Here is a 25,157-nt window from a genome sequence, read left to right as displayed (position 1 = left end):
TGGTAGAGTGGCTGAAGTGGGGAGAAGCAACTTAAAATAGCAGTAATGCAGAGACTTTCACTGGTGGCTGTGTTGGTGCTTCAGCAAGAGCTCTCCTCCACACCTAGGCTTTTGCTTCTTCATGGCGGCTACACTGATCATTAGTGGGTCAGGAGAGTGACAGCCTCTGAGGCCATGAGCCATGAAGGGGGAAAGAGAGGCCTTTAACCTCTCACTTAAGATGAGACTAGCCTGTGTGTATGCACCATTTATGATCTTTGGGAGAGTCTAGTGGTTCTTTGGTTCTCAAGACGATTGCTTGAAATGTTAGGTTATAGCTCAGGGAAAACAAGACAATTTTTAAATTGTGAATATTTGCATGTGTCTTGTTTAAAAATTCTCATCATTTAAAAATCTCCATCTATGAAATTCTTCAAACTTGTTGCCACCCCAGTTTTTGTCTTCAATTAAATGACAGGCCAAAGAGTGGATTATATATTGTAGCAATTAGTCTTTTTCATTGCTTTTTCTATAATTAGAGCTTTGTAAAGACTGTTGATCTCCATATATCTTTACATTTCTAGTCTCTTTTACCTCTGACGAGATTTTCTAGCCAGCTAACCTCCTCTGCTTTATTGATTCCGGGTGTGACCAAACATGAGGTGTGGGCAGGGCATACCCTGATTGTCCTCCAGGACCCAGGTCTGAGGGGACTGCTGGTCCGAAGGTCAGAATACAGTCCTGGGACTTCTGCGAAGATGGAGGCGTAGGTGGAAACATTCTACCTTCTCTCACAACCAAGTTTAAAAACAACAAAGTTTTAGCAACAAAAATGCAGCCAAACCACAGAAAATTGAACTATACGGAAGTCTGACAACAACGAACCCTCAGCCAAACTGATAAGAGGGGCAGAGCCAGCAGCAGAGCAGGGTCGGGCAGGAAAGATCCACTGGACAGACCAGGCACGTGACCCAGGCGGGCAGGCAGTGGGCGGATCCCAGGAGTGGAATAGCAGCGGGCAGACCCACTGAGGGCGCAAGGCAGCAGGCTGACAGCAGTCACACATTTGCACCCAGATAACCAGTGAAGGAGCGAGCAGTGAGACTGAGACAGACCGTTAAGGCCCCAGCAGCGGGAAGCAACAGAGGGGACCGCTATTGTCCCTCTCTGACCATGCCCCCACATACAGCATCACAAACCAGCAACCTGGGTAGCCCTGCCATGGTGAACACCTAAGGCTCCGCTCCTCATACCTAACAGGAACGAACAGAGCAAAACATTATGGCTCAAGAAGAACAGAGCCCCAGAGCCAATAACTCTAAGCGATGAAGAAATAGTCAAACTCTCAGATGCACAGTTCAAAACACTGGTGATCAGGATGCTCACAGATCTGGTGGATTTTAGTCACAAATTAGAGGAACATATGAAGGCTAAACTAATTGAAATGAAGGGAAATGCACAGGAAACCAATAGTAATGGAAAAAAAACTGGGACTCAAATCGAGGGAGTGGACCAGAAGGAAGAAAAAATAACCAAACAGAAAAGGATGAAGAAACAAGAATTAAAAAAAATCAGAAGAAGCTTAGGAACCTCCAGGACATTTTTAAACACTCCAACATCTGAATTATAGGGGTACCAGAAGGGGAAGAGCAACAGCCATGATTGGAAAATTTATTTGAACAAATAATGAAGGAGAACTTCCCCAATCTGGCAAAGGAAAGAGACTTCCAGGAAATCCAGGAAGCTCAGAGAGTCCCAAAGAAGTTGGACCCAAGAAGGAACACACCATAATTACATTAGCCAAGATTAAAATGAAGGAGAGAATCCTAGAAGCAGCAAGAGATAAGGGGACAGTCACCTACGAAGGAGTTCCCATCAGACTGTCAGCTGATTTCTCAAAAGAGACCTTACAGGCAAGAAGGGGCTGGAAAGAAGTATTCCAAGTCATGAAATCCAAAGACCTACATCCAAGATTGCTCTATCCAGCAAAGCTTTCATTTAGAATGGAAGGGCAGATAAAGTGCTTCTCAGATAAGGTCAAGTTGAAGGAGCTTATCATCACCAAGCCCTTATTATATGAAATATTAATGGGACTTACCTAAGAAAAACAAGATAAAAAAGATGAACAGTGAAAGGACAGCAAACTCACAGTTATTAAGAACCACACCTAAAACAAAAGCAAACTAAGAGGACAGCTAGATCAGGAGCAGAACCATAGAAATGAAGATCACGTGGAGGGTTAGCAACGGGAGTGGGAGAAGGAGAAGGGGGAGAAGGTACAGAAAATAAGTAGCAAAAACGGTAGGTAGAAAATAGATAGGGGGAGGGCAAGAATTGTATGGGAAATATAGAACCTAAAGAACTTGAGACACGTGGTCATAAACTAAGGGGGGAATGGTGGGGGAGGGGGTATGCAGGGTGGAGGGGAATGAAGGGGGGAAATAGAACAACTGTAACGGCATAATCAATAAAATATATTTTTTTTAAAAAGGGAAAAAAAAGAATAAAGACCTGGGGGACAATACTCCTCTGAAAGGAGCAAAAAAAGAGAAAAGGAGCTTTCTCTTTTACCCTCTTTTGAAATTTTAATTTAAAAATATAATCAGTAAAAAGTAGAAATAGAGGAGCTTTTTCAGAAGGTACTGTCATGAGGTGAGGTGGGGGTGGGGTAATGGTGGACATGAAGACAGGAAAAAGAAATTGAAGCAGCAAAAATGTCCCTAATCACGTCATATCAGACCCTTTAGGCACTATTAGTATATATTAGTAATAAGACATCTCTGATTTAAACTGAGGAACTATGGAACCTGAAAATAGTCTTAGCAACTGTAAATTAGACATCACCTGCCTATTGATTTTGGTCAATGAGGAAAAACAAGTTGGGACAAGATTGTGGAGAACTGAAATCTCTGTTGTCATTGCACTCGATGCAAAAATGCAATTTCTAATTCCTGGAAGCCCTAAACATAAGTTAGGGGATATATGGCCAATCTACTAATTGTACAGTAGAATTTGAAGGAAAATTAACAGTGACAAAGATAAGTGCTATCATTATTATTATATATGTCTTTCTTGGAATATCATCTACCAGGCCCCCCCATCTAAAAATTATCTAATTCTTAGGTTAGAGTTTAGCAAAGGTTAAGGTTTATGGGCCACTTGTCAAAACTACTCAACTCTGCTTTATTGCATGAAAGAAACCATAGACCATCCGAGCTAGGATTTATCCCAAAGAGTTAAAAGTAAAGCTTTATATCTTGATCAGAAAAATTAACTTGGGAAAATATGGCCTAATCTCATCTCTCTGGTATGAAATAAATAAGAACATCAAACATATTAATGAACACCAATGGCCTATCAAAAAAAAATAGGCAGGATCAGTAATCATTTATCTTGTACTGAGTTATAAACAGGATAATTTATATACCTGCCAGTTCTTTATTGCTCAGTCTAAAAGCCTTTAGCCACAATGGTAGTGGATGCATCAGGACTGTGATACTGTATTTCCTCAATACTCAGACACTATCAGTTACTTAATCTGTAACCCATTCAAAACAGTTAAAAAATTTTCACAAATACTCGAGAAGGAAATTAACCCATCACTTACCAGACCCCGGCAAGAAGAGGAGGAAACAAACCCTTATAATGTTACTATGTATTAGGTCCTGTACTGGGTACCTGAGACCTGGGGTCTTTTATATCCTTTTCAGGTAAATATTATCACAATTTACAAAAAAAATAATTTTATACCACTGTGATCAGAGGACATGATTTCTATGATGTCTTATTTTTTTAAAGATTTTATTTATCTTTAGAGGGGAAGGGAAGGAGAAAGGGAGAGAAACATCAATGTGTGGTTGCCTCTCGTGTATCCCTGCTGGGAACTGTCCTGCAACCCAGACATGTGCCCTGACTGGAAATCGAACCGCGATCCTCTGGTTCGCAGGCCTGTGCTCAATCCACTAAGCTACACCAGCCAGGGCTATGATGTCTTATTTTTTAGAAAATTTTACAATTACAGTTGACACAGTATTGTATTAGTTCTAGGTATACATCATACTGATTAGATTTGTAGAACTTATGAAGTGATTATCCCATACACAGTATTACAATACTTTTGACTATATTCCCTATGTTGTATTTTACATCCCCATGAATTTTTTAAGTTATACCTTATTGATTATACTATTACAGTTGTCCCAATTTTTCCCCTTTTCCCTCCTTCCACTAAATACCCCCACTCCCTTAGGCAATCCCCACACCGTTGTTCATGTCCATGGGTCATGCATACAGGTTCTTTGGCTACTCCATTTCCTACACTGTAATTTACATCCCCATGGCTATTCTGTAACTGCCTGTTTGTACTTCCTAATCCGCTCACCTCTTCATCCTTTCCTCCATACCCCCAGTCCCCTCTGGTCTTTTTAATTTTTTAATGTTTATTTATTTTTAGAAAGAGGAGAAAGGAGGGAAAGAAACATCAATGTGTTATTGCCTGTCTTCCACCCCCTACTGGGGACCTGGCCTGCAAACCAGGCACATGCTCTGACTAGCAATCAAATCAGCGACCCTTTGGTTCACAGGTCGGCACTCAGTCCACTGAGCCACACAAGCCAGGGCCCATCTGGTCTTTTTTAAACTTGCAATTTGTACTTTTTAATCCCTTCACTTTCTCCACCCATCTCGCCAATACCCTTCCTATCTGGCAACCACTGATTTGTTCTCCTTATCTATAAGTTTGTTTCTGTTTTGTTTGTTCATTTAATTTTTTATATTCTACATCTAAGTGAAACCCTATGGTATTTGTCTTTCTCTGGTCTATTTCATTTAACATAATATGCAAATGGCCAGATTTCATTTATTTTTATAGCTAATATTCCCCTAAATATATGTACCACCTGTTCTTTATCAATTTGTCTATTAATGAACACTTAGGTTGTTTCCGTAACTTGGCTATTATAATTAATGTTCCAGTGAATAAAGGGTTGTCTTCGTTGTGTTAATGGTTTACTTCGCTATGCAAAAATTTTCAGTTTGATATACCGTGTTTTTCAGACCATAAGATGCACCTAGGTTTTAGAGGAAAATAGGAAAAAAAATTGAAGCAAAAACTGTGGTAAATTATTTAATAATGTAAATAACATATTTCACCGATGTAAATGTAAACAGAACTCAACAGCAGCGTTAACAACCATTATTCCTCCCAAATGGTGGGAGCAGAGGTGCGTCTTACAGTCTGAAGAATATGGTGGTCTCATTTTAAAATTTTTTATCTTGTTTCCCTGGCCTGGGGAGACATATCCAAAAAAATATTGTTAAGAGTGATGTCAAAGAATTAACTCCCTGTGCTTTCTTCCCGGAGTTGTATCATTTCGGGTATTATATGTAAGTCTTTAATCCACTTTTAGCTTATTCTTATATTTGATGTAAGAAAGTGATCCAGTTTCATTCTTTTCCATGTATCTGGCCACCTCTGCCAACAGTTGTCCCAACTGTCCATCAGCCTCTCCCTTCATGTCATTCAGTGTTTTACACATTTTGGTGCTCCGACACTGGATGCACGTCTCCCTGAGATTTTGTTTGTTTGTGGTCACCATATGCTTCACATGTACTGAGCTATGTTTACAGTCATCTATTTTACGTTGAGGGTCACTGAAGTTTGAAATAACTCTAAAATCATTACCATGTTCATTCAACCCTGGAACATTTATGTTTTCCTCATTTTTTTTTACTTCTTTTATATGTGTTTCTGTGTATCCCTTTATTTATTGTTGTAATTACACATGATCTTCCTACTTTTGCCTTTTTCACCTTTGTACTAGCTGTACAGTTGGTTGATCCATTGCTTTTACATGTTTGCCTTTAACAGTGAGAATTTTTTCTTTCTGATATTTTCTAATTTTTTCTACTTATAGAAATCCCCGTAACATTTCCTGTAATATCTGCTTAGTGGTATTGAGTTCCTTTAGCTTTTTTGGTCTGGGAAACACTTTATATCTCCGCTCTTCTAAATGATAGCCTTGCTTAGTAAAGCAATCTTTGTTGTAGGTCTTTGATTTTCATCCCTTTAATGTTTCATACATTCCCTTCTGGAATGCAGAGTTTCTGTTGAGAAATCAGCTGACGATCTTATGGAATCTCCCTTGTGGGTAACAAACTCCTTTACTCTTGCTACTTTTAACAGTTTCTCTTTGTCTTTAACCTGATGTTTTAATTATTATATGTCTTGCTATGGGCCTCTTTGGGTTTATCTTGTTTGGGACTCTCTGTGCTTCCCGGATTGGTATACATCTATTTCCCTTACAAAGTTAGAGAGTTTTTAGTCATTATTTCTTCAAACAGGTTTTCACTACCTTGCTCTGTCTCTCTTTTCCTTCTGGTATCCCTATAATGTGGTGTTGGTATGCCTGATGTTGTCCCAGAGGTCCCTTAAACTGTTCTCATTTTTTAAAATTCTTTTTTCTTTTTCTTCTTCTGATTGGGTGTTTTCTGGTACCACATCTTCCAAATTACTGATTTGATCCTCTGCTTTTTCTAATCTGTTATTTATCCTATCTAATGTGTTCTCTTTTTTTTTTTCATTGTATCCTTCAATTCTGACTGGTTTTCTATTTATGGTTTCTATTTCTTTGTGTGCGTTCCTACTGAGTTCATCTGTTCTTCACAGAAGTTCAGTGAGCATACTTATAACCAGTGTTTGGAACTTTGTATCTGGCAGATACAAAGTCTCCATTTATTTTGTTCTTTTTCCAGAGTTTTGTTCTGATCTTTCACTTGGAAAATGTTTGTCTCCTCATTTTGGCTGCTTCCTGTTGTTTCTATGTATTAGGTAGAGCTGCTGTGTCTCCTGGTCTTGGCAGAGTGACCTGACGCTGTAGGTCTCCTGTAAGGCCTTCAAGCAGTCTCCCTGGTCACTTGAGCCAGGTGCTCCAGGGGTGTCTCTTGTGTTTGCCCTCCTGTTACAGTTTAGCCTTGATTACTGATGGCCCATCAGTGGGTGGAATTGACCCTCAGCTGATTGGCTGGAAGGGCTGGCCCTGATGACAGTGGACCAGCTCTTGTGTGGGGACTGACCACAAGGATCAGGGTATGCTTTTGCAGGGCTCTGGTGTTTTGTTTGCAGAGCTGGTTAGGGCTCTTGGGGGTCTAAAGCCAGTCATTGGATATGTTAGTCCTAAAGCCTGTGGGACTAGGCTCTGGTGCAGGGCAAGGTCAGCAGACATTTATGCCTGGCTTGGGGCAGCCTGGTTGGAGCTATAAAGTGATCTACAGTCAATTGCCACTTGTGCTAGGCTTGAAAGTGCTTGGGAGAAGCTATGCTGTAAACTGAGGCTGGCTGCCACTATTGTCAGGCTTGGAACCCTTTAATGGGCACCAAGGTATGAGCTGAGACCTTTCACCACTTTCGCCAGGCTTGGGACTGCTTAGCAAGAGGTATAGGGCATGTGAAGGCCAGTCGGTGCTTGTTTGGGGTTTCTGGCCCTTTCAGAGATTTTGAGAAAGTCCACAGAGCAAACTGAGGAAGGCCACTTGTGTGAAACAGCCTCTGGAAGCATGTTGGGCCAGGCACAGAGTTGAGTGGCTTGGGATTTCAGGGAATCACCAGGTTGTGGCAAACTTTGTTAGGTCAGGTTAATGGAGAGCACAAATCTGGTGCCTGCCTGCACAAGCTGGGTGGTTGAGGGAAGACCTAAAAAATGGAACAGGGGTGTCTGCCAGCACTTCCCAGAGAGAGCTGCCCTAACCCTTGCCCCTCCAGCCCTTGTGCTTAAATGAGAAGATTCATTTCCTCTCCTTATCTCCCTTGTACTTTTTCAGCTTCAGCCAAGAGTTAATTAGCAAGTGAATCTGTGTGAAGGTCTCTCAAGAGCAACACCACACTCAGATTACAATCACTGCTGGTTTTCACAGCCAGAAGTTAGGGGGACTCCTTTTCCCAGCACTGGTAGCCTGGTGTGGGGTTGGCACCGCTTGCTCTTATGGGGGACTTCTGCAGCCAAAATATTACTCCTGATTCTTATTCACCACACTGTGGGTGTGGGGCCTGCTCATTGCATGTTTCCACCCCTCCTACCAGTTTCATTATGGCTTTTTCTTCATATTCTTAGTTATAGGACTTCTATTCAGCTAGCTTTCAGGTGGTTCTCAATGATGGAATCTTCTAGAATTTAGTTGTAACATTGATGTGGTCATGGGAGGAGGTGAGCAAAGCATTATCCTACTCCGTCATCTTGGCCAGAAGTCTACTTTGTGTGAATTTTCCATATGCACATGAGAAAACTGAATTTTCTGCTGCAGTGAAGTGGGATGCTCTGTAGTTGTCTGTTATCTCTAGTTAGTTGGTCTTCAAGTCTTCTGTTCACTTGTTGATCTACCTAGGTGTTCTAACCTTTATTAAGAGTGTGATATTAAAGTCTCTGTTATTGTTGATTTATGTATTTCTCTTTCAAGTCTGCAACTCTTTTGCTTCATGTATTTTGGGACATGTTGGTAGGTGCATGCATGTTTATAATTGCTGTATTTTTCTGATGAATTGACCCTTTTATCATTGTAAAATGTCTTTCTTTGTCTCCAGTAACAATGATCTTAAAGTCGCTTTTGTCTATTTATATAGCTACTCTCACTTTTGCCTGGTTTCTTTTTGCAAGATACGTCTTTTTCTATCTTTTCATTTTGAGCCTATTTGTATTTTTTAATCTAAGCGTGTCTCTTACTAAGAAACTACAGTTATGTTTTTAAACATAGTTTGTTTTAGCAGTCTCTACTTTTTGATTGGAATATTTAGTTCATACGTATTTAGTAATAAGTACTGATAAGGCAGGGCTTCTGTCTGCTACTTTATTGTTTGTTTTCTGTGTCTTATGTCCTTTTGCTTCTCTGTTCTTCCATTACTCTCCCTTTTATGTTAAATAATTTCTATACATCATTTTAATTCCCTTGCTTCTTTACTACATTCTTTTAAGTTACTGTCTTAGTGGTTGCCCTGGAAATTACAACTAGCATCTTAAAGCAATCTAATTTGGATTAATACCCAATTTCAAAAGTACATAAAAACTTTGCTCCAATGTATACTTCTAATTCTTTCTTCCTCTTTTGGCTATTATTTGTCATACAAATTATATTTCTATACATTATGTACCCATCAAAAGTTTAATAGTTATTTTTATACATTATCTGTCTTTTAAATTATCTAGAAGGGTTAAAAACAAATACATTTATGCTGTCTTTTTATTTCCTATGTATTTATCTTTTCTGGTGTTATTTTTTCTTGTGGATTCAAAGTATTATCTAGTGACCTTTCATTTCAACCTGAAAGATTCCCTTTTGTATTTCTTATAAAAGGGGTCTGCTCAGGACAAACTCTCTCAGTTTATCTGGGAATATCTTGCTTTCTCCATTTTTTTGAAGGATCATTTTTCTGGATATAGAAATGACAGGGTTTTTTTTCTTATAGCACATTATTTAAAGTCATCCCACCACCTTCTGGCCACATGGTTTCTGATGGGACAATAATGTTATTGAGGGTCCCTTGTATATGATGATGCATTACTGTTACCTTGCTGTTTTCAAGAGCTTGACTATGATGTGTCTAGGTTTGAGTTCTTTCAGTTTAACCTACTTGGAGTTTGCTGAAATTCTTGGATATGTAGATCAATGTTTTTCATCAAGTTTGGGGCACGCCTTCCATGCTATGGAAGGCAACTTACCACTCTGCATTGGCCTTCACATCCTGCTTTTGCAGAGCTTTGAGGTCAACCAGAGATGAGAGGTTAGGCCTGCTTAGGTCCTTCCTGGGCATGGTACTGCCCTGCACATTGTGAGGATTTCTAGGTTCAAATAATGTTGGGGCTTTTCAAAGCCCTCTCTGGACATCTCATCACTAGTGTTTCCTTTTTGTTTTTTGGTCAGTCTGTTGTTAACCTTAATGCATAACAAGGTTGTTTTGGACTAAAGCCCTGGAAATAAGGCTCTTCACACAGAGCAGGTCAAATAGTGATGGGTTTCTAGGGATGTGGACTTTCGGGGCAGCTACAAACCCGTTCTGCCCCTGCAGGGGGCTGCGAGTCTGCTGGGTCTCAGAGTTCCTATGGTTGTGAGGGTGTTGGTGGTCCTCAGTGCTACCACAGATCTGAAGAGCGGAGAAAGGAAACTGGGTAAGTAAAAATGCTACAAAGCTCCCTAGTCTTACTGAGATTCAGCCTTTTCTTTCTTGAATAAATACTCCTTGGATTGTGTCAATCCTTTAGTTAATTTCCAGAGTTCTGAAAAAGCTGATTTTGACAGTTTTTGCCAGCATTCTCTTTGTTTGTATGGAGAAGCAGGTTTTCAGAGGTCCTTATTCTGACATTCCAGAAACCCTTCTCCAACAAGGTAAAAGTTCAGGTACACCAAGCAGCTGCCCAAGGAAACAGAGCCAAGTAATGCCAAAGCCAAGATTTCAAATCCAACACTTACAATCTACATGCACCTGCCTCCCATTACAACAAGGTTTTGAAACTTCTCATTAAATAATAAGCAGCACAGCAGGCTCCCCTTATCTAAGGGGATACATTCCAAGACCCCCAGTGGAAGCCTGAAACCAAAGATAGTACTGAACCCTGTATGTACTGTGGGTTTTTTTCCTGTACATGCTAACCTGTGATAAACTTGATTTATAAATTAGGCAAAGTAAGAGGTTAACAATAACAAAACAGAAAAGTTATAAGAATATACTTTTAAAAGTTAAGCGAATGGGATCTCTCTCAAGTAATTTTTATATTTTTCAGTCCAGACCTCCTATAACCATCTTTTACTTGCAGTAAATGGCTCGGTATCACTTGTTTTAGGGCACCCCTTGCTGAAGTCTTTGTACAGGCGCAATGCTTTTGCAGCAACACATTGCCATTAATCAGAACAAACTGTCTGCTCATGTCTTCCGCCCACAGATTTAGTGCCTCTTCCATCTTAACCAGGCAGTTACCATGCACTGTGGTGGTGACTTTTGCAGTTCAAGGTACAAGAGTAAAATTGGTATGAATTTCTATCTTCTTCATAATTTCACAGGTAGAAGATTCTTATTGCAGATCTTAACAACATCAACATTTGATTTTTCCCCTTTCCTTATTAAGTCATGAACTTTCACCTTTTCACTTGAAGGAAATACTTTACAGCATCTCTCTGGCACATCCAAATTGCCAGCATCATCATCAGTACTCTGACGAAGTGGGGCCATTATTAAGTAAAATAAGGGCTACTTGAATGCAAGCGACACCTGATCTAAAAGCCAGTCCAGCTACCAGGTGACCAATGGGAGGGTAGTGAACAAGTGTGGACACACTGGATACAGCGGTGATCTAACCCCAGGGCAGGGTGGGCTGCATGGCACAGGATCTCACCAGACTACTCAGAACAGTGTGCGATTTAAAACATATGAATTGTTTATTTTTTTAATTTTCCACTTAATATTTGCACGTCACAGCTGACCACAGGAAACTGAAACCATCATATGAAGGGGGACATCGTAGTACAAAACCTCCATCGTATACACGCTTATTTGGGTGGCATTTTTTAACAGCATTTCACATCAAATCTCTACCACTGAACTTCTCACTGACCAACGTCATCTACTGACCCCCCCCCGACACCATTTTCTCTAAAGTGTGTTTCTGTCAGAGGCATTTATTTCCCTCTCATTCTGGTTTTCACTCTCATTCAGCCGGAGCTCTACGTCAGCCTCTGTGTAGAACTTAGTGTGAGGTTCATGTTGGCAAGGTTTATCTTCAGGATGACGCTGAGTACCAGACTCAAATATAGAGCCCCGACCCGAGCAGAATAAATCGCATGCTACCCCAGGGGTATTAGCCTCAGTGTCTGACCTCTCTATAATTTTTCAGCAGCAAGTGAACAGCAGGTAAGCTTTAGTTCTACATGCCAATTAACAGCGGAAGAAAGATACCCAGGGCCTGGAAGAACTGAATAAAATTATGTTCAAATTCTTCTTGAACTACAAGTATTCTTAAAACAGATCCTGCATTCTCGAGCACCGACCTGTAATAAAAGTCATGGTAAGAGGTAACGGGTGCCCAGCCACGGTGCTGTGAACCCCAGACTGCGAACCCAGGGATGGAGAGTCCCCGGCTGCAGTCAGCCCAGTGGTACAGCTCTGGACACCTCTCTACAGGCACAGTTAACTCAGAATAAGACCATCTCATACACTAACAGGGCTGTTTTCAGTGATGTACTGGACCTCTGTCTCTGGATTCAGCAACAGAAAGAGTGACAAGATGATATTTTTTACAGAATAAAACCCAAAGAATTTAAGATTAATGAAGCCTAAATCCAACACTGCAGTGGCTATGAGCATGTAATAGTCAATACCTGACGTCTTTCTTAGGGGTTCTGTGACTTGGCTGCACATTCAAAGCACCTGGATACTTTTTAAAAAATCCTGCCCTGCCTCCCACCCATTACCTAAGTCAGAATTCTCCAGGGGGCGGGGGGGGGGGGCAACCGTCAGTATTTTCAAACTGTTCTCCACGCAACTCTAATGTGAGAACCACTGTGTAAAGATGTTAGGGACACACCCCTGAGCTAGTGCTGGCAGATGTGGCAAATAAAAAAGTACAGGGCACCTAGTTAAACCTGAATTTCATGTAAAGAATTTTTCAGAATGTAAGTATGTCCTGTGTAATATCTGAGACATACTTTAGAAGTTATTATCTGCAATTCAAATGTAAATGGGTGTCCTGTATTCCCTCTACAGGACAAAACCGAAAATTAAATTGAAGGGGTAGAAATAAAGCTCTATCAGCAGAGAAATACCGTTGGTTGGAAGGTTATCACCAAAAAAATCACACAGCACATTAAATAAAAAGAAAGGTTGTTCCAGGCCAAAGCCATCCTGAAGGAAAGAGTTCCCAAGTCATGGAGGGGGAGGAAGGGCCGCCAGAATGTTCTAGGCAGGCTTCCTTAGGGCCTGTGTTAGTTTGCTGGGGCTGCCGTAACAGAGCACCACAGCTTGGATGTCTTATACAACAGGCGTTTATTTTCTCTCGGTTCTGGAGGCCAAAAGTAGTTCCAGATCAAGGTTTGGCAGGTTTGTTTTTCCTCCTGCGATCTCCTTGACTTGACTTGGCTTTCTTCCTGTGTTCTCACAGTAGTTTTTTCCCCCTTATTTGTAGCTATCCCTAGCAGCTCCTTGTGTGTCCAAATTTCCTCTTATGCAGACAGGAGTCATCATTTTACTTTAATTACCTCTTTACAGGTCCTCCCTCCACATACACGCACATTCTGAGGTACTTCGGTTTCAGTTTTTGATAAATGAATTTGGGGGACACAGTTTAGCCCACAACGGTGCCTCTCAGGGGACTGCAGTCCTACGGGGGAGAGGGGGACAGTGGGTGCCCGAGTGACCAGTAAAGGGAGAAGGGGCATTTCTGTGGAAGTGATAGAAATGAGCGGGGGCAGAAGAGGAGTCTACTCTTTTCTGGGAAGAAAAGGAGGGAGGGGAGAAGAGTGGTAGCAGATGGGAGGATGATAGAGGAAGGGAAGGAGAATGTGTTAAGCTAAGAGAAGGGACCCTATGTAGAAAAAATATGAAGTTATTATTCGCTACAGAGGTTGAGGACTTGAAGAAAGGGTGTAGGTAGGATACAAGAAACAAATCACGATTTCTATGGCAAAGGGAAGGACAGCAGAAACGGCCCCTCCCCCCCAAAAGCAAGCCTCCTACCAGTTTCCTTTGTCCCTTTTAGGGGGATTTTTTTTCTCCTCAAGCGTTACAAGACTGTTTGCACAAGACTCTGAGAGGAGACTGCCCAGCCTTCATTTTACTGAATTCTCTCAGGCTTGGTCAGCCTTCAAGAACACAGTTCACTGTCTCCAAGCAGCTGACCTGGATTTTACTGCACTTGGATATGAATATGCATGATTAGGAGCCAAAATGTGCCAAGCCTGCACAGGCCTGTTCTGGTTTTAGGCGGTGCCAAAGCAAAGAATAGCCAGGAAGTTCCCTCCAGAGTCCTTACTGCTGAGTCTATATCCCTGCTGGATGGGGGCTGGGGTCACAGCCCAGGAGAGGCTCTGGCCGGGAGTGTGGTCTGGGAGACGGTGAACTCTTTACCTAGGGTTTGGGGTAGAGGTTATAAAGCACACTGCTTTTTTCTCCCATGCTGGACGTATACAAAGAGCATGACAAGAGGGTTGGGGGAAGGTGACGAGCCAACACTGCAGGGGAAATTCAGCCACAAAGCCATGGAACTTTTCCAGTGTGGTCCAAAGGCATTATTCTTAGCCATTGAGGCACCCCGGCTTCCCTGTCGCCTTTGTCCCCGCCTTGCCCACTGTGCTCTCTCTACTCTGCAGGCCACGGGTGGCCAGCGCCTGCAGGGAGCCTATGTTGCTGGCCTGCTGCTCACCCGCAGCCACTCGCTGCCATTCCGACAATGTGAGTGAAAGGTACCTTAATAAGAGCGTAAATAAAAGCCAGGCTGAGAAATGAGTTTTCCATGCCAGCGATCACCCGCCTAACCTCTGCCGTAAATAGTCTTGCAGAGCCACACAGATGGAGTCCCTGCATCTGCGGAGTAAAGCTATCTCCTGGCAGTGCCCTGTCAAACACCTGGGTGCTGCCCACACGCGAATTCAGGGGAAACCTTGCTCGTCCAACTTGGACGTTCTGTGACAACTGATAAGCAGGGACCTAGAGCTCCTACTCTCCTCTCCGACCCTGGGGAACCTGTCCCCTCCCCCATCGCACCAACCCCCCTTCCCCGACAAGGGGAAGACTGTGCTGAAATAGCCTTAGTCTGCTGCGTTCTCAGAAGGGGTAGACTGCCAGACCCCCTAATTTATGGTCACTGGTGTAATAGCTTTAAGGTGATTTCTCTGACTGCAGAGGAGTTGGCAAACCCCTGGAGAAGAGTGATTGGCCATGCGTGTTTTGTCTATTTCTGATTGGCCTTATTAATTTCGAGCAGAGTGGGGGGAAGCAGCCTCTTGACTGAGACAGGGAAGTCAATTTGGCAACAGCCTCCGTGTACAGCCAGTTTGGAACTGGCAGAGGTCTAGCTTTTGTTGCAACTCCAGGACCAATGTACTGCTTTAAAAGTTGGGGAGTTTGACAGAATGTGCTAGCAGACAGATGAAGCAGACTTGGTTTGGAAGAGGGAAGATCATTGGATTTGACATTCTTTTGTATCTGTGTGCCTTGGAGGTGAGAGGGAGGGCAGGAGGGTGTTTTCTTGTTTTTATTTTTAATGTCTGAGTATTGTGTGTGTGGGGTGGGGGGTGGAATGAAACACTTATGGCCTAAAAGGAAAGGAATTTGAGGGAATCATGGGGAAAGGAAGTATTAGAACCTGCTTCTAAAAATGTATTTCACAATCACATGTGTGTGGAAAAAATTTTCCTCCTTTTTGAGTTATCTTTGCACATTACAGCCAGTATTTATGGCACCTATAAATTACTGGATAAGCACACCAGTGCACCACACTTCACAAGGGCAGTACTTTGGGTTACTGTAGTAACTGTCATTTAAATGTCACCATTGAGTGATGTAACTTAGTCTCATGAATAAAAAGCACTGTATAAGAATATTGGGGGGTTATATTATTTACTGAAAATATTTTCATATTAATGACAAATTCAGTAGGGGTGGGCATGCAATACAAATGTATGGCCATTCATTTATTATATTTATGCATATAGAACTCAAATGTAGACACACAGCACTTGTCAACCTTCAGATATAATCTTTAATGCTCTGCTCCTCAGAGGGACCAGAACAAAGCCAGAGAGAGCACAAGAGAATGTGGCTGCTTGGGGAGGGGGCAGACTGGCGTCACATGGAGTGGCACAATCATTTCTTTTATTTATAGGTCTAACCAGAAAAACAGACTGGGAGCAGCTGAGTACCAATTTATTTTGCTGCCCGAATCAATGAGTGGTTGCCTAAAATGTCACTGAGTTGGAAGGTTGTGCATTTCATTCACAGCTAGGTTACAGGAGGCCTTGAAGCAGGTCTAGAAGGTGGCCAGTAACTGTCCTGGCACCTGTCAAGGTGGGTGAGCGCAGTCCTGCTGCACAGAATTGCCTTAGTGGGGAACGAGGGCTGCCTGTCACCTTTGACCAGTCTGATCAAATGCTGTTGAGTAGAAACAAATGTGGCCTGTTTAGTCCTATTACAAGAGCAAAGCAGAGCAGAAGGTGGACCAGAACAACAAAAATGGATTTTGAAGTCACAGGTGGAGACTTGTTGGGGCCACAAGCCACAACATGCACATATGACACACAGGACCTGTGTCTAGCTCCCTAAATGTGTAACATTCATGTGAAATAGGAATAATAATAGAGGTATGAAGGGGGAGTGTGGTATAGAATCAGAATTTAAGAGTCTGTAAGGGCCAGGGAAGGTTTTCCTCACTCGCCCACTACACTGGGTCACAAAGAATGAGGAGGGGTTGGTCAAGAGGGTTAAGGTCATGCCAGCCACGGTGAATCACAGAGCATAAAGGAGAGAAGGCAGAGACAACAGGATTGCACTTGCCCACTTTGAAAGGTGTCAGGACAATTACTGGCTGCCTTCTAGGCTTGCTTCAAAGCCTATCACCTAGCCATGAATGAAATGTACAACCTTCCAACTCAATGACATTTTAGGCAACCATTCATTGGTTCAGGCAGCAAAATAAAGGATCCTAGGGGGTGGTAAGCAGTGAGGCCGACATGAATATAGCAAAGATGATGGACCAGGTACAGGAAGTCACCACAGCAGAAAACCCTGCGTGCCCAGCAAGGAGCAAGAGGGGAAACAGGAACTCGCCCCCAGGGTTACCTCTCTTCCCCAGCATATCTCTGGTCATGTGCTTCAGACCCCTGACCTTTCATATCATTGGGCATGTGGTTTGGACCCTCCCCTGACCTCTTCTTCCCTGGTAGTTATGCAGATTAGACCCTCTTTCAGGGGGAACAAACAAGGGGATAGAAGAATAGCTCTTAAGCCATTAAGCCCCAGGACAACGAGTTTCTGACCTGCATCAAATACATCTAGGCCTCAGGTGTGTTTCAGCTCCAGGCCCAGAAAAGCAGCAAAACCAAACAAGCCATGCCATGGCTGACATCAGGACCAGCTGTATTGACTAATGACCCCTGCCCACCCCGGCAACTGATCAGTACAGACCACGACCCTGAAAGGACACACAAGGAAAGGCTGACGAATACTCTATTGAGATCCTCCCATGGAACCCTCCCTAAAATATAAGCCCTTAAAAGCCCTTAGGACAGAGGACCCAGCTCAGCTCCTTCCGTGAAGCACACAGTGCCTTTCCCCACCCCTTCTATAGGGCGTTTTCCTTGCCTTTCTCCCCCCTAAGCTCCAAGGGCCCTTCTTTTGCCTCTGTAACTTGTTTCCCGAACTGATTTCTTCTATTGATCCTTCTACCTCTGTGACTTTCTAAATAAACTTTTGCTTGTGTTTGAGTGTTGGCTCTGAATTATGTCTCAGCCAGAAGTGAAGTACAGAGGTTGCTGAACTGAGGTCCAAATGCCAGTAACATTCTGGTCTCATTTTCACTGCTACCAGGTGTATGAGCTCAAGCTGCATCTCAACTCTTTGTGAAACTAGATGTTTACAAGGTGGCAGAAACGTCACTCCCTGATAAAAACTAGCAGTCAGGTGTCCACTCTCATTTTCTAAAGAATGTAATGGAAAACTGTGTATGTGTCTTTAAGCACATTTAGCCATAATGACTGCAGAGCAAGCCAAAAAATCACAGAAAAGAATTACACTCAGAAATCCTGGTATAATTGTTTTTAGTTGAAAATACGCCAATTGTGTCACCTATAATGACAGGTGACACAAGAAACAAACACGCAGGGCAGTTTCCTTAGCTTTCCTGAACTGCCGCATGGTGTTCTCCAAGGGCAGACGAGCTGGCAGCTAACCAGCCGCTTTCCCCACATCCGCACAAAGGTCTGGTTCTGCCTGTCGGCCGTCCCCTGCTGGGCTGCTCTCAGGACGCTGCAGGAAACCCACCTGTCAGCACAGCACAGATCAGGCCCCTCGTTTGCGTTCTTCTGCTCTCTGGGAGGCTCCGTCCCAGGCCACTCAGTGGTGCTTCTCTTTCTTCCTCCCCATCTCCTCCTCCTCCCTCTGAACCGCTCATTGTCAAGTATCAGAGTTATGACTGCAGGATTGACTGCTGCCCTCAGTGAAAGAAAAAGAAAACACCTCTTTTGTCATACAGAGAACCACACAGGCTGTCTTGGCGCAGCTCTAGTTTTCTCTTAAAGGAGTTGTGGGTACGGAATCTCATCTTAGAGAACACATTCCATTAGTTCTTCTAAGACCTCTATTCTCACACAAAGTCCATTTCTGATATTACTTGAAAGTACTGCCTCCCTTTTTTTGGCTGTAATGTTCAACATCTCTCTTGACAATTGGGATTTGCGCTTTCTTGAGAGGCTTCCTTGAAGGAATCACAGTGCCTATGGAGCAAGGTCAGAAGCCTGCACAGCCCTGGGGCTTGCTGATGAATAAATAGATCCTGTGCTTGTAACTCTGACATGCCCTTGTTTTGTTTTGTTTTTTTAATTTGTTTTCTTTATCAAAGGTAATGTGGAGATAAATAAAAAGCCTCTGGTCTAAGGCAGCAGACAAACCTAAATGTGGAACACTCCCATACAGTACAGTAATAGAGGTGTAAAGAGAGCTCTGCGGAAGGTCAGAGGAGAGTGTGTTCGAGAGTCTTCGAGGATCAGGAAATGTTTCCTGCACATAGTGATTGCTGCAGTGGGTCTCGGAGGATGAAGAAGAACTGGTGAAGAGGAGAGGACACACTAGCCGAAGGTGTAAAACAAAGCTCAAATGAGAGAACAATTAGGACAGGTGGAGGCAGAAGTGAGGAAGGACTCCACAGGGTTGGTAGAAAAGAAGGAATAAACAAAGGGGGAAGGTAGGCAAGAGTGAAACAGGGAAACAGTCATTGTCTCTACCACTACTGAGCTGCACCCTAGTCTCGAATAACGAGGCTCACTCCCGGGGCAACCATCATCATGACTACGTCCATCTCACCAAAAAATGCTGACGCTTCAGGAAACAAAGTGACATAGAAGGTTCACAACATGCCACTAAGAACATAAGGTAGATACAAAAGATGGAGAAAAATAAAAGACGCAAGCACCAAAAAAGTTTGGAAGAAAATACATTAAAATAATATTTGCTGTAATTTGTTATCTATCAGTGGTAGGGTTATGAATGATTTTAATTTTCTTTTTACAAAATCAGGATTTTTTGTTCTGTAGTGAGCATGAACACTTACATATAAACTATTTAATATGCTACTAATTGAGTGATCTTTAAAATAAACATATTCTAATAAGAGGGTTTCTACAGTTTAAGTTCATGGTCATGGCATCTGGTCCATATGAAGAAAAGTGAGGGTAAATACTAGGAGTAGCTCATTCTGTGGGCAAGTCCTGTAGAGGTCATTTGGAGTATGTCCTGGTTATACCTGGGAAACTTTGCTGCTACCACCACCCTCCCTCAATCCAAAATGAGAGATAAACCTATAGCCATCTTAGTATTTCCTGCCCTGAGCACAAAGCACACAAGTAGATGCATGTTTAATAAATGTTATTTATTTGATGAAAGAATCCTAGGCTTTCTCACCTTAAAATCAGGACTCCTTCTACTGTAAGAGTGACGCTCATACTTGAGTGTGCATCAGAAGTATCTGGAAGGCTTGTTAAAAAACATAGAAGGTTGGTCAAGTCCAGCCTCCCTAGAACTTCTAGTTCAGTCGGACTGGGGCAGGCCCGAGAACCTGCATTTCTAACAGGTTCCCAGGTGGTGCTGATGCTGCTGATCTGGACCACACTCAGAACCACCTTACTATATAACATTCTGTTTTCAGAGCTAACACAACCAAGAATGCTTTTAATTCAGTTCAACAGCTTATTAGTTACACTTCTGTCCAGTACTAGGACTTGTTGAAAGGATTACAAGACATACTGCTACAGTTTGGCATCTTTAGATAGAGACCACAGATGAGTCACAGAGTGCAGGTTAGCGTACAGGAAGTGGAAAATAATCTACACAGGCAGGTACTGCATCACAACATTTGGGTCAGCAACGGACACAAATATGACAGTAGTCTCAGAAGATTACAGTGGAGCAGAAAAATTCTTATTTTGCAGTGACATTGTTCTGTCATGGTGCAACTGACTCATGTCTCACATGTGTGTGGCGATGCTGGTGTGAACAAACCGACTGCCCTGCCAGTCATATAAATGTACAACACGTACAGTCAAGTACAGTCCATGATACCTGATCACAAGTGACTGTGTTACTGGCTTATGTATTTACTACACTATACATGTTATCATTATTTCAGTGTACATTCTTTCTACTTAATCAGTATGCTGTGTTATGCTGGCAGCAGCCTCATACACCTTGGGTTTACTGTTTACTGTGCTTCTTAATTGCATCGTTTTCTCTTGTGCTTGACTTAATCTCATGCTGCTTTACAAATTTAGTGTAGCCTAAGTGTACAATGTTTATAGTCTATAGTGGTGCACAGTAATGCCCGAGGCCTTCGCACTCATGCACCATCATTCACTCACCCAGAGCAACTTCCAGTCCTCCAAGCTCCATTCATAGGGCCATTTCTTACCTTTTCACTGTATTTTTACTGTACCTTTTCCACGTTCAAATATGCTTAGACCCACTAATACTTCGCACTGTGTTGTAACTGCCTGTGGTATCGAGCACAGTAACACGCTGTACAAGCTTACAGCCGAGGAGCAATGGGCTCTCCCATGTACCACCTGGGTTGATGTTCGCACAGGGACAAAATCGCCTAATGACTCATTTCTCAGAACGCAGCATTGTCATTAAGGGATACATTAGCCGTATAGTTGGATAACAGTGTGCTAAGTTCTGTGGGAATCAGAAAGGGACAGAGGGAGATCAATAGATCAATGTCAACTAGACTAGCAAGGAAAAGCTTTATAGAAACTCTAGCTTTGGAACCTGAAAGGATGGCATTAGGATCATTACTGCTGTGTAACAGACCAGCCCAAACTTAGCGGCTTAAAAGTACTATTGCTCTCTCATGGTTCTACAGGCTGACTCAACTGGGTGGTCCTCTTGGGGCCTCACGATGGGGCTGGCTGTGTAGGATGGCTTCCTTACTCACCTCCTCTATGTGGTCTCTCTCTCCAAAAACGAGTTGCCTGCACGCATTATTGGAAGTTCAGGGCCTCAAGAGACAGAAGTGGAAAATGCCATTCCTCTTAAAGGCCCAAAATTGGCACAGCGTCACTGCCATCCTATTCTGTGGGTAAAATTAGTGACAGGCCAGCTGAGGTTCAAGGATACAGAGGGACAGACTCCATCTCTCGGCGGGGGGGGGGGTGGCAGGCACTCATGTGTATACAGAGGAGGTGAAACCTGATGGCAGCTATCTTTGAAGACAAGCTACCACAGATGAGCAGAGGAAACAATCCACAGAATGACGATGTGAGAACCAGAAGAGAACCAAGAAGAGCTCTAAAGGTATATACAAAAAAAACCAGGGTACAGCTGACCCTTGAACTGTGCGGTTTTGAACTGTGCGCAGGTCTACTTATACATGGATTTTTCAATTGGTCTGCGCAGTTCTAACCCAGGTAGTTCAGAGGTCAATTGTAGTCTGATCTGATGAATAACAAGGAATCACTTTAAGTTCTTAGGTGGCAAAGCGGATTTTGCTTACTCAACACAGGCACATGAATTGTTTGCCTCCTGACATCTGGGCTAAGGGAGGGCCAACCACCACAGGCCAGAGTTTAATGGGAGATGCAGGTTAAGTGAACAGGCAATTACAGTTTGGTGTGATGACCGCTAACAGGTGTAAATCGGAGGGTGTTATAAGACTATCTGACTCAAATAAGGAGGCAGGAGAGAGGGGGTGGTTGCCAGTGTTGTTTTAAAAAGATCCCTGTGACGAAAGTCCATGGGCAAGATTAGAGGAGGAAAAGAAAGCCAAAGACACCAGTTAGAGGGCTGTAGCAGTAGAGGTGATTAGAGTTAGACATTTTATATCTCCTCCATCTCTAATGAATGAAAATGTAGTCCCGCCAGGGAATATGCCCAGATCACGACAGATGTGAAAGTTGTCATGCCCCTTTAAAGATTTGGTTCTGCCCAATTGATAAAGCCATCTGATAAAACCTATAAAATAACAAGAGGTTGTTGAAATGATGCCGAGACATTATTGGGCACACTCAGGAGATCACATCGAAGGCAGCAGAGTGGAGCGTTCCTTCCTCGTGGAGTGGATCGTTCCAGAAGCACCTCCTTGACACTAAAGGAAGAACTTGCTGTACTCTTCAGAGCACAGAGGCACTGACTACCCATTAGCGAGAAACTTTGATTTTGTTCTTGTCCAGATCATATAAGCTCGTGTCTTTAAGACAACACCTGCAGTAAGGTGCTTATATGCTGTATACCAAGGGAACGGCAGCCGTATATCACATCCCAGAGATCCCTCTCCACCAGAAAGCAGGCCGCACTGGTCCTGCTGCTGGCTTGCTGCTGCCACCTCTAACTGTATCTGGTACACTGCTAAGTACATGTGAAGACTCACAGAATATATGACTAGCTTCAAGTGTACATGAAATTTCGTACAGATCACAGATGATGATGGGGCTCGGTATACTCCGAGTACTTAACTCTGCCTCCAAACCTCTGCCAAGGGCTCTAAGTGTGCGGTTAGTTAACCATTTAGAGAAATGGGGGCACTTCCACCCTACTATCAAGAGTACACTCAGCCCTGGTGTACAGTACATTACAATTATTTTTCAAAGGAAAACAGTGACTGTTAAGTCAAGGAGATGAGGTGGCAATGTCCTGTTTTCAATTCTTACTGTCTTCAGGTGCCTCTTTTCCTATCTATTCTGTTCTTTGCTAGTGTTCATGAAAGATCCTTCCCCATGAACGACATAGGTACAGAGAAGGAGGGAATTAGTAGGAATGTTCATCTTCTTCTTACTAGCTGGGCCATTGCTAACTCCTGTCAGAGTAGAAGAGAAGTGGAGAGAAGACAATTGGGGAAAATGGTAAAAGAGAAAAGTGAGGAAGGAGGGGATGAGAGCAAGCAAAAGAAGAAGAAGGAGAGAGGAGGCAACACGAGGACCCGGGCACTGAGGGAAGAGCCCTGACGATCTACGGCTGGGAGCAGAACTATAAAGAAGGAAGTGAATGGAAACTGCTCTAATAGCAGCCAGCCAGGCCCAGCCTCGTGGCTTTCCTCTGCTTTCCCTTGCTTTGTCATTTTACTGGTAATAGCACCTCTCTGGGAAAGAGAATGTAATTTGGCTTCATCATTTTTAGATATTTAGTTTATGGTTATATCAGTTTTCTACTGCTGCTGTAACAAATCATCACAAACTTCAGTGCTTAAAATATCACAAGCTAATTATAGTTCTGGAGGTCGAAAGCCCAAAGTAGGTCTCACTGGGTTAAAATCAAAGTATTGGAAGGGGTTCCTGAAAGTTCTAGGTGAGAATGTGTTTCTTTGACTGTTTCAGCTTCCAGAGACCACCTGTATCCTCTGTCTCAGAGCCCTTTTCATTCCTATTCAAAGTCAGTAATGGCAGGACGAGCCCTCACTTGGCATCACTCTAACTTCGATTCTGAAATTCATCTCCTTCTCTGACTCTGGCTGGCTCTCTGCCTCCCTATTGCACTGTGATTATATTGGGCCCACTGGATAATCCAGGATAATCTCCTATCCTAAGGCCAGTTGACTGGCAATCTTATTCCATCTGCAATCTTAATTCCCCTTTGCTACATAACCTAATATAAGCACAGGTTCTGGGGATTGGGGTGTGGACATCATGGGGGTGAGGGACTTTCACCACAAACACCGCATAACCTTGCTGAAACTATTTTACCTAGCATTCTTGAAAACCAAGTATTCAGTGTCAGTTAACTTGTTTGTTTTTCCTCTTCTGAGTTTGTCGGAAACAGAAGTAACAATCCTAACCATCTGTCATTTAAAGAATGAAAGATATGCTTTGACTAAAAAGGTACTTGTAACAATAGCAATACTACACCCTTCAGCAAAGACAGCCTCTCTTGCAGGGACTACAGTGTACTATCAGCATGCCACCTGGCCCCGCCCTCTTCTCACCAATGCTGCAGATACTCTTGGTGGTCATGCATCTTTGCCCTGAAAGACAGTCAAGAGCATCTGACACTATAATGAAGGGGGAAATACACAGATCCACAGTCCCAGGGAACCCAACTATTTGTTTCGGTCCATTTTATAGTTTCCGTAGAACTAATAGCTGTCATGCAAAATGACTCCTGGCTATTTATTTGTCAATCCAGGTAATGTAATACAATTGCTGCTGCAATTGCAAATAAGCAAGGAAGAGTTTCTTAGCCTCACACAGGCTATACTTCAATCAACAAGAAAAGACTCAGATTAACTATTGTTTTTCACAACGTTAGTAGATATCACAAGTAGCCATGGAAGGTAAAGAGTTAAAAATTACCAAAGAATTTCTTAAAGAAAATAATACATTTAGTGCTTGCTTTGGCAGCACATACACTAAAATTGGAACAATCCAGAGAAGATTTGCGTGGCCCCTGCACAAGGATGACATGCAGATTTGTGAAGCGGTCCATATTTTTTCCAGAACAAGTTGGTAGGTACAGAATAGACTGGAGACTGTCAAGAACAGTATAGGAAATGGAGAAGCCAAAGAACTTGTATGCATGACCCATGGACACAAACTAAGAGATGGGAGGTTTGCTGGAGCAGATGGGCAGGTACCAGCTGGCAGGAGGCAAAGGAAGAAATATTGGAACAACTGTAATAGCGTAATCAATAAAATACATACATAAGAAAAATAATACATTTATGGTTTTTATCTTTTTCTGAGACACTTCCTGAACATTCCTTTGAAGTACCAACAGGGCCATTTCTCTGACGACTTTGCTGAGTACTTTGGTTATAGTGTCTGTGGTGTTCATAACAAACCCCCACAGTAGGTATTACAACCAAAGAAATTGAGGATAAGTGAGATTAAGAAATTTACCTGAGCCCTGGCTGGTGTAGCTCAGTGGATTGAGCGCGGGCCTGCGAACCAGGCAATCGCGGTTCGATCCCAGTCAGGGCACACACTGGGGTTGCAGGCAGGTTCCCTGCAGG

General features: G+C 42.8%; 1 long non-coding RNA gene and 1 other non-coding gene across 9 annotated transcripts in view; one reads left to right on the top strand and one right to left on the bottom strand.

Moving 5' to 3' along the window:
- Positions 1–25,157, bottom strand: part of LOC119045540 (uncharacterized) — an 87,128-nt gene that overhangs the window by 44,296 nt on the left and 17,675 nt on the right. The window lies entirely within an intron of this gene.
- Positions 24,531–24,637, top strand: LOC119045559 (U6 spliceosomal RNA). The gene has a single exon (XR_005081811.2). It is a non-coding gene; the product is annotated as a U6 spliceosomal RNA (small nuclear RNA).

The sequence above is a fragment of the Artibeus jamaicensis genome, unplaced genomic scaffold, assembly GCF_021234435.1.
Source record: "Artibeus jamaicensis isolate MK-2021 breed Jamaican fruit bat unplaced genomic scaffold, CSHL_Jam_final contig_233, whole genome shotgun sequence".
Classification (NCBI taxonomy): Eukaryota; Metazoa; Chordata; class Mammalia; order Chiroptera; family Phyllostomidae; genus Artibeus; species Artibeus jamaicensis.
The sequence above is the reverse complement of the archived record's forward strand: the minus strand, read 5'-3'. Positions and strand labels throughout refer to the sequence as shown.